Below are 14546 nucleotides of genomic sequence, written 5' to 3' on the forward strand. Positions count from 1 at the left end.
GCGCGCGCTCTCTCTCTCTCATTCCGCTCTCCCTCCCTCCGTTCCAATCTCTCCACCAGCATCCTCCCCCACCCCCCACGGGGGGACTCAGAGGTGAATCAGACCCGTCTCTGTCCTTGCCAAGCTCACAGTCTGACGGAGACAGTCACAGACCCGGGGTGATTCGCGGGGTGCGCCACAGAGGGAGAAGCCAGAGGCTGTAGGGAACCCAGGGGAAGAACGAATCCTTTGCAGGAAACCTTGATGCTAGTAGAAAGGCACCTTCGGGGAGAGAGAGAGAGAGAGAGTGTGTGTGTGTGTGTGTGGTTCTCCAAGAACTAGGAGAAGTTAGAAATGGTGGTGTGAGGAGAAGGGGCACAGAAAGAACACAGCTTGGTGCAAAAATCAATGGCAGGAAACCAGGGAAGATTCTGGAAGAATGTCAGCGTTCAGAGGATCTGGGACCCAGAGAGAAAAGATAGGGCAGGGGTGAGCGGGCGAGACCAGTGTTCAAGGAGTTTTAAAGGCCAGGCTGGGAACTTTCTTCTGAGGGTACTAGGGAGCCATGGGAGGATTGTGAGAGTCAGAGGTTGAGAGTAGTTGGGTGAGATCTAAGTGTCAGATCTTGGGACTGTGCAGGGGGGTGGGATGGAAGGGGAGAGGTAGGGACTTTCTACACAGAGAGGAGAGAAAGGAGCGAAGAGGCCACAGGGGGTCACAGGCTGCGTGGAGATAAGGAAGACACAACTCCCAGGGAAATTCAAAGTGTACTGGGAAGATGATGTGTACAAGCTGGACCCTGGTGGAAGTTAGGGACCTGGGAGACATGAAAGGTCTTGGAGACATCCTGGTAATGTTAGAGAATCTCCAACTGCAGAAAGTACATCTACTCTCCAGCCACCCAGTTCTCCTCCCTGGGGACTGTCTACCAGCCTCTGTGTCTCTTTCCACAGGAATTTCACAAATGTGCACACATAGATTATAACACCTTCCCCCCCCACCTCTCCCCACATGAGATCAAATTATTCTGCACCTTGCTACTTGTCCTTCCAGATCTGTAATAAAGTGCATGTGGATATGGCAGTGGGGAAGAAGCATTGTATCCTAAAGATCCTTCGGTAACTTCCCTTACTGAGCCTCCTCATTTATCTCAGTGGCTGCATAATATTCCACCAAAGCCCAGTGGATAAAGTGGAGCTGGCTCCTAACCAAAGGTCAGTGGTTCAAACCCACCAGCCACTTGTTGGGAGAAAGATGTGACAATATGCTTCAGGAAAGATGATAGGCGCAGAAAATTCTGTGGGGCACTTCTCTCTGAGTCAGAATCAACTAGATGTTAAGGGGTCAAGCCCAACATCAAGAAGACAAAGATTCTCACCACTGGGCCAATTGGCAGCACCATATTAGATGGAGAAGAGGTTGAGGTTGTTAGTAATTACAGCTTGTTCAGCTCCACAATCAATACTCTTAACACCAGCAGTCAGGACATCAGAAGATGAATTGCATTTTGAAAATCTGCTGTCATGGACCTCTCCAGAGTGCTGAAGAGCAACGACGTCAGCCTAGATACAAAGGTGCACCTAATCCAGGTCATGGTCTTCTCAATTACTTGAGAAGAATTTATTCAATTACTTTAATGCTTCAAAGAATTGGACAGTGACTTAAGAATGACAGAAGACTAGATGCCTTTGAGTTGTGGTGCTGGAGAAGAGTCTTGAATATACCATGGACTGCCAAGAAAATACATAGTGAACTTGAGTGAAACCAAGACTCTGCTTGGGGGCTAGGATTTTGAGGCTCTGCCTCACTTATATTGGGCACATGGCCAGGAGAGATCGGTTCTTGGAGAAGGACATCGTGCTCGAAAGGGTGGATGAACAGCAAAGGAGAGGGAGACCCCGAATGAGATGGATTGATATAGTAACTGGGGCGATGGGGGTTGGTGTATCAGAATTAGTGAGACTGGCTCAGGACGGGGAAGGGTTCAGAGCTACTATACATTGCAGGCGACTCAATGGCACATAACAACAACACACTATGACGGGTTTGGAAGCAGGAGTGGCTTCCACTTCCTAAACTACATGCCTCCAGAAACTCCATGAACTTTGATAAATGTCCATAGTTGTAGAGGAGCTTCAGGCCTTTTGTTCATAGGGTCGCTACGACTCGAAGGCAATCAACAACATTGCTGGTTTTGATTCCCCCCACCCTTCCCGGGTTTGTCTGGGAGCTGTGGTGGTCTAGTAGGTAAAGATTTTTGCTACCAGCCTAAAGGCAGGTAATTCCAATCCACCAGCTGCTCCTAGGTAAAAAGATGGACAACTTCTTGTGTGATTTACAGCCTCTGAAAACTCGCTGAAGAATCAGAAGTCCATTCAAACGTGATGGCAATGAACTGAGTTTGAATTGAGTATTCCATAGAGTCCTGTGATGGCACAAATTATTAACTACTGGACTACTAACCAAAGAGTTGTCAGTTCAAACCTACCCAGAGCTATCTCAGAAGTAAGGTCTACCTACAACCAGGAGAGAACAAAATAGATGAATGGGACCTTCTAAGAATCAAATCCCTATGCACATCAAAACCCTTTTCCAATAGGGTAAAAAGGAAAGCCACAGACTGGAGAGAGAAAAAAAATATTTGGTAATGACATATCTGATAAGGGACCCATGTCTAAAATTTATAGAATACTTCAGCACCTCAACAAGATTGTTCTTGTTTTACCTTTTGGTAAATAACCTAATAGCAAAATGGGCAAAGAGTATGAACAGGTACTTCACCAGAGAAGACATTCAGATGGTGAACACATGAAGAAATGTTCAAAATCCCTAGCTGTCAGAGATCTGCAAATCAAAACAACTGTATCATCTCACCCCAGCAACAATAGCCAAGTTCAACAGAGCAGCAAACATTGAATGCTGGTGAGGTTGTGGAGAGATTGGAACTTTTATTCACTGTTGGTGGGAGTGTAAAATGTTACAGCCACTCTGAAAGACAGTATGGTGCTATCTCAAAAAACTGGAAGTAGAAATGCCATTTGACTCAGCAATTCCACTACTAGGATTATACCCTAAAGAAACCATAACTACCATCCAAAACAGGTATATGCACACCCATCTTTATTGCTGCATTATTCACAGTAGCAAAGAGATGGAAGCAACCAAGTATCTATCAGCAAATGAATGGATACAAAAACTGTGGTATATTTATACAATGGAATACTATGCAGCACAGAAAAGCAATGGACTCATAAAACACTACACAACTTGGAGGACATTGTGCTAAGTGAAATATCTCAGTAACGAAAGGACAAATACTGAATGATACCACTGTTATAAAACAGGACTCACATAGGCTTGGGGAAAAACTAAGAAAAGGGGACAAATAATGAACACAGCATTGGGAAAGATGGAAGAAGAACTGTTTAAAAGGAATAAATGATTATGCATTACTTGCTTGATAAAAGTCCAGAATAAGAGGTACATAGTATAGTGAACTGGGGAAGGCAAAGGAAGGGAGGAAATTATGCAACAATGAATTTTTCTTTTTTAAAAAAAAAGTGAACCTGAGGAGGGTGTAGAGAGGAAAATACAACAACGAATGAATGAAAAATCCAACTTGTCTATAAACTTTTATTAAAACCACAATTTAAAATCATTTAAATAATTTTTAAAAGAAGAAATAAGGTCTAGTGGTCTGCTTCTGAAGGGTCATGGGCTTGAAAACCCCATGGAGCTGTTCTGCCTTGAGTTCGTCTGAGGTACCGCAGAAGAAAGGCCTGGAGACTTCCTTCCAACAAGCTAGCCATGGAAGACCCTAGGTATGAGCACAGTTCTTGTCTGCCACTCTTGGTTCACTGTGCGTCAGCACTGACTCTCAGGCCACTGGTGAGAGAGATTATTCTAGTACATGGATGAGCCCTTCATTTATTCAGCCAGCTGGGAGTTTGAGGAGCGTAGCAGCAAGACGCTGTTTGGCATTCCCAAATGCACGCAGTCCGAATCCACCAGCTGCTTTGCAAGAGAAGGACAGGCAATCTCCTCCCATGCAATTAACTGCTTCTGAAAACCCTGCTATGAGTTGGTTCCGACTCAGCAGTACACAACAATATTTAGGGAGGGAGCTCCGTTGGCCTCAGTGGCAAGAAGCTACACTGCTAACCTGAAGGCACTGGGTTCAAATCTACCAGCTGCCCCGGGAGAGAGAGATGGACAATCTCCTCCCATGCAGTGTAGTGCCTCTGAAAACCTGCTGGAGGGTCAGCTAAGAGTTGGTTCCAAAGAGACAGCAAACAACAACAACAACAAGTCTTTTCAAGTGTTTAAGTAATAATTAATGTTAGGAAGAATGATATTTGGTACCACACTCTTCACTGTGTATTTGTGATATATATTATATGAGCTCTGGTGGTCTTGGGTAAGGAGTTAGGCTGCCAACCCAAAGGCAAATGGTTTGAATCCACCACCTGCTCCACAGGATAAAAAATGGACAATCTCCTCTCACAAGATTTACAGCCTCTGAAAACCTGCTAGAGGGTCAGCTATGAGTTGGATCTCACTCTCCAGCAATTGAGTTGAGCCGTTTTATTTCTACATCTTACTTGTCATAACACGTAAGATCACGATGCTATATATGACATTTAATGATCACATAACTGTTGTTATCTCACTGGTGGGTCAAAATGCTCATCTCCCATGAGGGAAACCCAGGACCAATTTCCAGCCCGTGCATCTCATGCACAGCTGCCTTCCGGTGGAGAGTTTCTGCGACCTTGGAAAAAGTGCAGCCAGGACGCTGCTTAGAGGCAAGAACGGTGAGGCTTCATCTCATACGCTTACGCTTGGGGTATGTTGTTAGGAGAAGCTTACCCTTGGGAAAGGACATCATGCTTAGATGGTCAGCAAAGGAGACGAAGATACCCAATGAGATGGCTTGACCCAGTGGCTACAGCAATAAGTGCAAGCATGGAGGAGATTGCGAAGCTGACACAGGATTGGGGAAAGTGTCAAATTGTGCCCAGAGCCTCTGTGAGTCAACGTCCCAGCACCGAACAGCAACAACATGCTGCTATGTTGCTGAACAGGTTTCAGTGGGCTTTCCAGACTAAAGCAGATGAGGGTGAAAGACCTGGCCAAAGAAACCATCCAGTGAACACTCTGGGTCACACCAATGCAATGCACAGTCGATCAAAGGGATGGTTCAGGACCAGGCAGTGTTTAGTTTCACTGTGTATGGGGTTGCTGTGAGCAACCTGAAACAGCAACAAGGATGAAGGAATTGGCGATCTGAACAGGGACTTGCCTCACACAGACTCTGAGTGGCAGAGACAGGATGTGAACTCTCACCTCCCTGGCTTCAAGCTGCATATTCTTTCTTTGGAGTTGGGCTACCTCTGTCAATATGCAGTTATTTGGGATCGCTTGCACTTGAATGAGTTATTAGCCTTGTCATTGGGCACACACGCCCTCCCCTAAAAGGAATCCTCTGTCGGATGCAGTACCTTAATTTGGTTTCTAGAACAACAGTTCCTCCACTTTCACCCTAGATGCCCTGCTGCCTGCTCAGCACAGTGAGCCCAGTGCTGTTCTCCGGTGGTGGCCCGGATCTCGTGCTGTGATTTTCTGTCTGGGTCGGCCTCTGGAAGTCACTGAGGGCGTGATCTAGGGCTGAGTCATCCCCGTGTCCTCAGTATCACCCAACATAGGAAGTGGCTCAGAGCAGGGACTCAGAAGAGTGAGAAAGGACTGAATGGAGGGAGGGATGCAGAGCAAATGCTTTGTGGGTTATTCTGGGACTTGCTTAAGCCTCTGAGATAAGGGAACACAATTCCCACCAGTTCCTGAGATATAGATGCCTCACCCCATTGGTTAGTGAGTCACAGGGACCACTATTGCCATCATTCTGACACAGAAAGCTCGCAACGCCCTCAGCTGTGATTCAGCTACTGCAATTCCCACCAAGCCCTGAAGACCCTGCTTCCCATCAGCCCTTGAGGCACAGGGGCCACTGTTCCCAGCACCCTCTGAGGCTCAGGACCCAGTGTTCCCATCAGCCCTCGGAACTCTGGATCCATCCTTCTCACTATTCCCTGAGACAGGGGAGTCTGATCTTTCCATCAGACACTGACATATATGTGTTACTGAGACACAGGGGCCACCGTTCTCATCAACCCCTGAGATTTGGAACCCACCCTTTCTATCAGCCCTGGAGGCATGTGGCCCACCATCCCCATCAGCCTTCAAGGCACTGGGTCCACCGCTCCCATCTGGCTTCGGGGCATTGGACCCACTTTCCCCATCAGGCCCCTGGTCACGGGCCCACTGTTCCCATCAGCCCCTAGGACGTGGGGTCCACTTCTCCCATCAGCCCCTGGGGCACATAGCCCACTTTCCCCATCAGGCCCCTGGTCATGGGCCCACTATTCCCATCAGCCCCTGGGTCATGGAGCCCACTTTTCCCATCAGCCCCTGAGGCACCAGGCCCAGGTCCCACTTTTCCCATCAACCCCTGGGGCACATAGCCCACTTTCCCCATCAGCCCCCTGGTCACAGGGCCCATTTTCCCCATCAGCCCCTGAGACACCAGGCCCAGGTCCCACTTTTCCCATCAGCCCCTGAGGCACCAGGCCCAGGTCCCACTTTTCCCATCAGCCCCTGGGGCACATGGCCCACTATCCCCATCAGCCCCCTGGTCACAGAGCCCACTTTCCCCATCAGCCCCCCGGGGGCACTGGGCCCATTTTTCCCATCAGACCCTGAGGCACAGGGCCCACTTTTCCCATCAGCTCCTGGTCACGGGGAACACTTTTCCCATCAGGCCCTGGGTCACGGAGCCCACTTTTTCTATCAGCCCCCAGGGCACAGGGCCCACTTTCCCATCAGCCCCTGGGGCACATGGCCTACTGTTCCCATCAGCCCCTGGGGCACATGGCCTACTGTTCCCATCAGCCCCCTGCGTCACAGGCCCACTGTTCCCATCAGCCCCTGGCTCACAGAGCTCACTGTTCTCATCAGCCTCTCAGGCACAGAGCCCACTTTCCTATCAGCCCCCTGGTCACAGGCCCACTTTTCCCATCAGCCCCTTGGTCACGGGGCCCACCGTTCCCATCGGCCCCCGGGGCATGGCTTCCCCTGTTCCCATCAGCCCCTTAGACGAAGCGCCCTCATTGCCATGAGACTGGTGTTACTGTCCCTAAGACACAGGAGCCACCAGTGCCCTCCTCCCTGGCACCATCACTCCTCGCAACACGTTCCTTTAAAGGAAGAGAGAAACTCGGGGACCATCCCTGCGTTCCTGAAACAGGAAGTGCCAGTCGGGAAAACACCTGGCTCCACTTCTTCCTGCACGAGGTGTGCCTTAGATACCTGTTCGCTACAGGGCGAACATCAAAGCCACAGGAAATCCTTCCGTGGGGGATAAACCCCAAGCCCTGAGATAATCAGATAATCCCCGCAGGTGGGATAATCCTCAGACAGGCAGAGCCATCAAAATACCAGATAATCGAAATGCAACAGATGCCCCCCCAACCAGAAAACTATGGGGAATGGGGGTGCAGACCTCAAAGTCCAGCACAAACCTCCTCCCCATAGTAACCCTTCCCTGCCCAAAGGGAGAAAACAGGGCGACTCCGCTAATGAATTAAAAAGACCCCCTCTACCACCTCCAAGCAGAAGGAGGCTCAAGTTGGCTCAATGGGTGTAGATTTTGCAAACTCTACACGCTACCATCTCCTTCTCCCTCTGCTACGAAAACCCAAAAGTCACACACAAAAAAAAACCCCACAAAAAACACAAACAAACCCCACCCCATTATTTTCTTGCAGGAGACCCAGTTCATGCAGTTTGAAAACAAATGTTCAAGCATTGATGTCCTTCTTCCCCACTCCCCCCCCCCCCCCCCCCAAAAAAAAAAAGAAAACTCTGGTCTGGACAGACTCTCCTTATACCTGCGCTGATCTGTCTCTTCATTTCTATGTGGCCTCTCCAGCAGAGCTGAGCAGAATCCAAGATCTGATGCACATCTGGCCATTCTGTTTTACGTCTCTGCAAATGTGCAAACGTTTGTGCAGCTGTGTGGACGCTGGTGGCAGAATGGGTAAGTGCTCAGATGTAAGCGAAAAGGTCAGTGGTTCTAACCCACCAGCAGCCCCATTTGAGAAAGATGGGACTGCCTGCTGTATTTTTTTTGAAGGGGGAGTTGAAATTAACTTTAATGAAAGTTTACAGAGACTTAGGGTTTCCATTCACTCAGTGTTGCACTTTCCTCCCTGTCCACCCTCCTCCCACCCCAGATCACTCTTCTCTTTGAAAAGTAAAAGAAAAATTCTTTGTTATGCAGTCCCTCCCCCCCAAGTCCACTCCACTGTGCAGCCTTCATTCTGGACTCCTGTCATGACAATAATACCCAGTCATGTACCCCTTGTAAACAGTGTCTCCCTCATCTGTTTCAATGCAGTCTACATTATTCCTCCCCTCCTTCTCTGTCTTCAATCAGCCACAATGTCAGTCCCCTTTTACAACAGTATTTGTCCTTTTGTGACAGGGATATTTCACTCAGCACAATGTCCTCCAGGGTCACCCATTTTGTATAATATTTCATGAGTTCCTTGGTTTTCAGTGCTGCATAGTATTCCATTTGTGTGAATATACCAGAGCTTCTCTATCCATTCGTTTGTTGATGGGCACTTGGGTTGTTTCCAGCTCTTTGCTGTTGTGAACAAAACCACCATAAACATGGGTGTGCATATATCTGCTTGGTTGTCAATTATGGTTTCTTTAAGGTAAATTCCCAGAAGTGGAATTGCTGGGTCAAATGGTATTGCTATTTGCAACTTTTTGAGAAAATGCCATACTGCCTTCCATAGTGGTTGCACCATTTTACACGCCTACCAATAGTGAATAAGGGTTCCAGTTTCTCTGCAACCTTGCCAGCATTTGACGTTTGCTGCTCTGTTAAATTTTTGCTTTTCTTACTGGGGTGAGATGGTATCTCACAGTTGTTTTGGACCGTCTGCTTTTGTAAATAAGCAGTTCAAGTCAGTCCTTTAGTCTATTGGGTTTTCATTTTATTAGAATAAGGTCGTATTCTACATAGTAAAAAGACTAAAAGCACAGGTTCTGAAGCCAGACTTCTTAGGTTTGAAGCCTGGTATAGCCACTTCCTTCTTGTGTATTTCTATGCTTCAGTTTTATCAGCTGTGAATTGGGCCTAACACCAAGAGTACCTACATCATAGGGTTAAAGGAGTTAATAAATCTGAAGGGTTTACAGTAATGCCTAACACATCGTAAACCACATTGGATTAACTTTTGTTACTATTCCTATTACAAAAATGTCAAGAATTCCTTGGGTCAAGTCAGAACTGGCTCATAAATGACCATTGTGTTTCCAAGGGTGTGAATCACAGAAGAAGAGATTACTTGTCTTTCTCCTTCTCAGCTGCTGGGTGGATTTGAACCTCCCAAAAAATATGATCGAACAGAATGTGGAAATTATCTGACAGTATCCCATGCAAGCAAAATATGGATGAAAATCATCCAAATCTTCAGTCATGGCTGGAAGAGTTCAATAACAGAGAATTGTCTGTAAATCAAGCTGACAGAGGTCTTATCTTTGGGATAGCATGCAACTCCCTACAGAGCAGGCCACCAGGGCTCCCTAGATAGAGGGAGCTTGGTCTGCATCCTAATTTCTTCCTGCACATATACATAATTTTACATAAACCCAAAAAATCATATTTACGGAGATATTTTTACTAGGTTTTTCTCACTCTCTTTCTTTGCCTCTTTGACGTCTTCTTGCCTACTCCCCAGAAAAGCATTGTTGTTGTGGATTGCCGTTGAGTTGACCACAGCTCATACTATTGTGATGTAATTCTTTATGTTCTTAACTAGACACACACACACACAAGCACATATGTAGGTACACACACATGCATGCTGCCTGCACACCGATGCATGTATGTTTGTTTAGATTGCATAAAATTCCGCTTCAGTCTCAGTATTTATTCTAAGTTCCCTATTTGACTTCAGCCTCAGCCTTTTTCAGGTTGAACAATTGACTGCTTATTGGAAGGTAATTTCTGGCATTCCAGAACGTGTGTGGGCTCAGCTTAATGAATATGCACTTGATTAGGTTACCATCATAATAACTAACCAGTGCGATAGTGTTTGTAATATGAGCAAGTCTTATTGTTCACATCTAAGGTTAATGCTTCAATAATCCCTTTCAAATTTAAGCAGCTCGATGTAAATTGAAGTGAGAACCTATGTGGGAATTTAAGATTAAAATTTTATCAGTCAATAGCTCTATCTATACCCTTAGCTCTGTGTGTGTGTCAGCCAGTCTGTCTGTCTGTCTGTCTGTCTATCTATCTATCTATCTATCTATCTATCTATCTATCTATCTATCTATCTATCTATCTATCATCTCTGCTGGCCTAGTTGGTAAAGAATTGCATTTCCCACTGAATGTAAGTGGTTTGAATCCACCAGTTGCTGTGAGGGAAGAAAGATGGGCACTCTCCTCCCATGCCATTTACAGCCTCAGAAAACCTGCCGGAAGGTCAGCTGTAAGTTGGCTTCGACCCCATGACAATGAATTGTTTGTTGTTGGTATAGACTGCTGTATAAGAGACCTCTCCAAAGCACTGAAGAGCAATGATGTCAGTCTGGAGGCTAAGGTGCACCTGATACAGGCAGGCCATGGTCTTTGAAATCACTTGCTATGCATCAGAGAGCTGGACAAAGACTAGGGATGATAGAAGCAGAATTGATGCCTTTGAGCTGTGATGTTGGAGAAGAGTAGTATAAATACACCATGGACTGCTAAGAAAATGAACAGGTTCATCTGAGAGAGGGTGAAACCAGGCTGCTCCTTGGAGGCAAGGATTCTGAAGCTTCATCTGACATACTTAGGACATGTTGCAAGAAGGGACTGGTCCTTGGAGAGGGACATCATGCTTGGGAGGCTGGAGGGACAGCGCAGGAGAGGAAGACCCTTGATGAGATGGATTGATTCAATGACTGGGATAATGAGGGTAGGTGTGTCAGAGACAATAAGGTTGGCACAAGATAAAGCAGGGTTTAGGGCTGTTGTACATAAGGTTGCTATGAGTTGCAGGTGACTCAATGGCACATAACAACAGCAACAACAACAAAAACTATATATGTATATGTATACATACATATAAGTGCATAGATATATACATATATACACACATACACATATATATGTTTATGTATATAGGTATATATGTATGTGTGTGTGTATATACACACACACACATATATATATAAATAATAGTTCATCTGTTGGGTTCCCCAGGAGATTGATTTAGAAATGGACATTCAAGTCTAAGATTTAGTTGAGGAGTAATCTCAGGCTAACAGTTGTAATGGAGTGAAGGAAGCAAGATTAGCTAAGACAGGTTGAACTACTACACAGTCACAAAAAAGCTCTCAGCCAACACCATGGGGACTGCTGGCATCATATGGCCCTGCAGAACTGTCCCAAATTGGAGTAAAGGAATTAGATCTTTATAACTAGGAAACAAGAACTCAATTTGGCCTTTGTCTTTGGTTCCTGAGAGATAATCTTTGAAATTTCGTGAGCGTTCAAGATATCTTTGTTACCTTGAAAGGCCAAACAATATTTGAAAATCAGTGCCAGTGAGGAGGGGTGTGATTAATCATCAGCACTGTGCAGTGATGACCCACTCACGACTATGAAATGAAGTCAATAAAAGGCTTTGAACACCCTGTGTTTGAAGATGGTGCTGAAAGCAGAGAAGCAAGTCCCAGCCCCTCCCAAAACTGAAGCCAAAGCAAAGGCACTAAAGGCCAAGAAGGCGTCCTGAAGGGCATCCACAGCCACAGAAAAAAAGGAGATCTGCTTGTCACCCACCTTGTGACTGTGACAGCCTAAGACACTGAAACTCTGAAGGCAGAACAAATACCTTCAGAAGAACGCCACCAGGAGAAACCAGCGTGACCACTATGCCATCATCAACTTTCCCCTGACCACTGACTCAGCCATGGCGAAGATAGAAGATAAAAACACACGTGTTCATTGTGGATGTCAAGACCAACAAGCACCAGATCAAGCAAGCTGTAAAGAAGCTCTATGACACACGTTTGACTTACTCCTGACTATGAGGCTTTGGATGGGGTGAACAAAATTGGGATCATCAGGGAGCTCTGCTGGCCTAGTGGCAAGAAGCTGCACTGCAATTCCAAAGGCACACGGTTTGAATCCACCCATGTTCCACTGGAGAAGGATGGGCAGTCTCCCCTATGCCAGTCAGATTTGACTCAACAGAACACGATAAGAAAAAGAAATGTCCATTTAAAAAAAAGAATGGAGATCCTCTAAACTGAGCCCAGCTGGCTACTTCTAAATATAAAATATTTTCTCTCTCTTTCTGTCCCTCTCAGAGAGAGAGAGGAGGAGGAGGAGGAGGAAGAAGAAGAAGAAGAAGAAGAAGAAGAAGAAGAAGAAGAAGAAGAGGAAGAGGAAGAGGAAGAGGAAGAGGAAGAGGAAGAGGAAGAGGAAGAGGAAGAGGAAGAAGAAAAGGAAGAAGAAGAAGAGGAGGAGGAGGAAGAAGAAGAAGAAGAAGAGGAAGAGGAAGAGGAAGAGGAAGAGGAAGAGGAGGAGGAAGAAGAAGAAGAAGAGGGAGAGGAGAGGAGAAGGAAGAGGAAGAGGAAGAAGAAGAAGACGATGACGAGAGAGAAGTGAAGAGAGAGAGAAAAGGGAAGGGAATAGAGAAGAGGAGAGAGGGAAGAGAGAAGGAAGAGAGAGAGAAATGGAGAGAGAGAAGTGGAGAGAGAGAGAGAGAGACTTTGAACATGGAAATTTAAGGGCTTTCTGGTTGTGGGAATATCTACTCAGGAGGATAGTATATCCGTAGGAACAGTACTAGATCTCATCCTATATACTGTTGGACCTTTGAGTCAGTACCAACGTATGCCTGACCGTCTAGTGGGTTTTCAGAGGCAGTAAATCCCACAGGAGGAGAGCTCCCTTCATCTTCTCTATCTCCTGACATTTATCCTTTTCTAGTAAAGAAGCAACTGCAAAGATAGACACTCTGAATTCTGTGCTCTATCCCAGGGAATCTCGGACCCATAGGAGCCCCTTACTTCTAAAACATCTTAATCCCAAGACATCATGATTGCAAAGGTAGAGAGTCAGAGAAAGAGAGGAAGACCCTCGATGAGATGGAATGACACAGTGACTGCAGCATCGTGGAAATTGGAAGGGTGGTGCAGCATAGGGCTAGGTTACAATATGTTGTTCATAGAGTCTTCCTGTGAGTTGTAATCACCTCAGTGGCACCTCAGCACAACACCGGGACAGTGAGAACCAGCAGGGGCTTGTGTCTGCCTCTCTGTCAGTCTGAAGGACTATGTCCATTTAACTTGTTCACTCTGATCTGACTCAAGGCATTTAGCTCAGAGCAGGGCTGTGCTCTTTCAACCTGTGAGCTCTGAGATGGGTTTGGTTGACCAGGGAGAGAATAGGATTGGATAGTGTCTTGGAGGAGTGGGTTGGGGAAGACTGGATCATTTTCCAGATCAAACTGGTTGGATTTATGCTGATTTTTTACCAGACAACAGTGAAGGTGAGATTCGCCCGCGGCCTTGTCTTGCTTGGTGCAGTTTTCTAACATTGACAAGTCATTGGCGTTGAGCTGCTTCCAGGGAAGGGCCCATGACCTTGGGCTAGGCAGCTTTCTTCCTCAGCTGGTAGTCTTTGTGAAGGGGCACTGTTACAAGCTGTCAATATTAGTTAGCATATTCCCAGCTGCTGAAGGAATTCAGTGCTTCAGCCCTGAAGGAGGGACCTAGCTACATTATGCGTTTTACGTCCAAAAACCAATTAATGAGAACTTCCACATAATTATACAAATCAGGAAACAGACTGAGTGCTATTATGAATATTAAAGGTGCCTTCCTTTGATACCATTAGGAAAGGCATTTTCTCCTCTTGGAGTTAATAAATGTTTATAAAAATGAAAATGATAATGTGAATCAGAATAGCAGAGATTAGATTCGATGGGAATTCAGAGAGGAGATAATTGTGTTGTACTCAACCTTCTTGGTATAATTATTGGAACTCCAGCATCATATTATTTTTAAAAAAGTATTGATAGGTGACTTCGAGTTGGAACCAACTCATAGCTGACCCTCCAGAATGTTTTGTGAGCCAGTAAATCTCAAGGGAGGAGATTGCCTGACTTTCTCTTGTGCAGAAGCTGGTCAAGACATGTGCCTGTGAATTGACAGCACAACTCCTTTACCAACCAGGTCACCAGAGCTTCCTCTTAAAGAACATAATCCCAAATCACTGTGTTTGATTAAGAAAAATTATTTAATCCCACTTAAGTCATGAATATTTTAAGAAAAAGTGTTCTTTGAAAATTCTCACATTTGTACAAGATGAATTTAAAGAAGGTTGTCAACAGACTAAAAGTTTTTGAAAAGGGGGGAAGAATCTCTAATATGTAAGAACATCTATAATATATCATTTTTTATCTGGACATAGTAATGAATGCAAATAACATAAAA

The sequence above is a fragment of the Elephantulus edwardii genome, unplaced genomic scaffold (assembly GCF_000299155.1).
Source record: "Elephantulus edwardii isolate Elephantulus edwardi_28Jun2011 unplaced genomic scaffold, EleEdw1.0 scaffold00208, whole genome shotgun sequence".
NCBI lineage: Eukaryota > Metazoa > Chordata > Mammalia > Macroscelidea > Macroscelididae > Elephantulus > Elephantulus edwardii.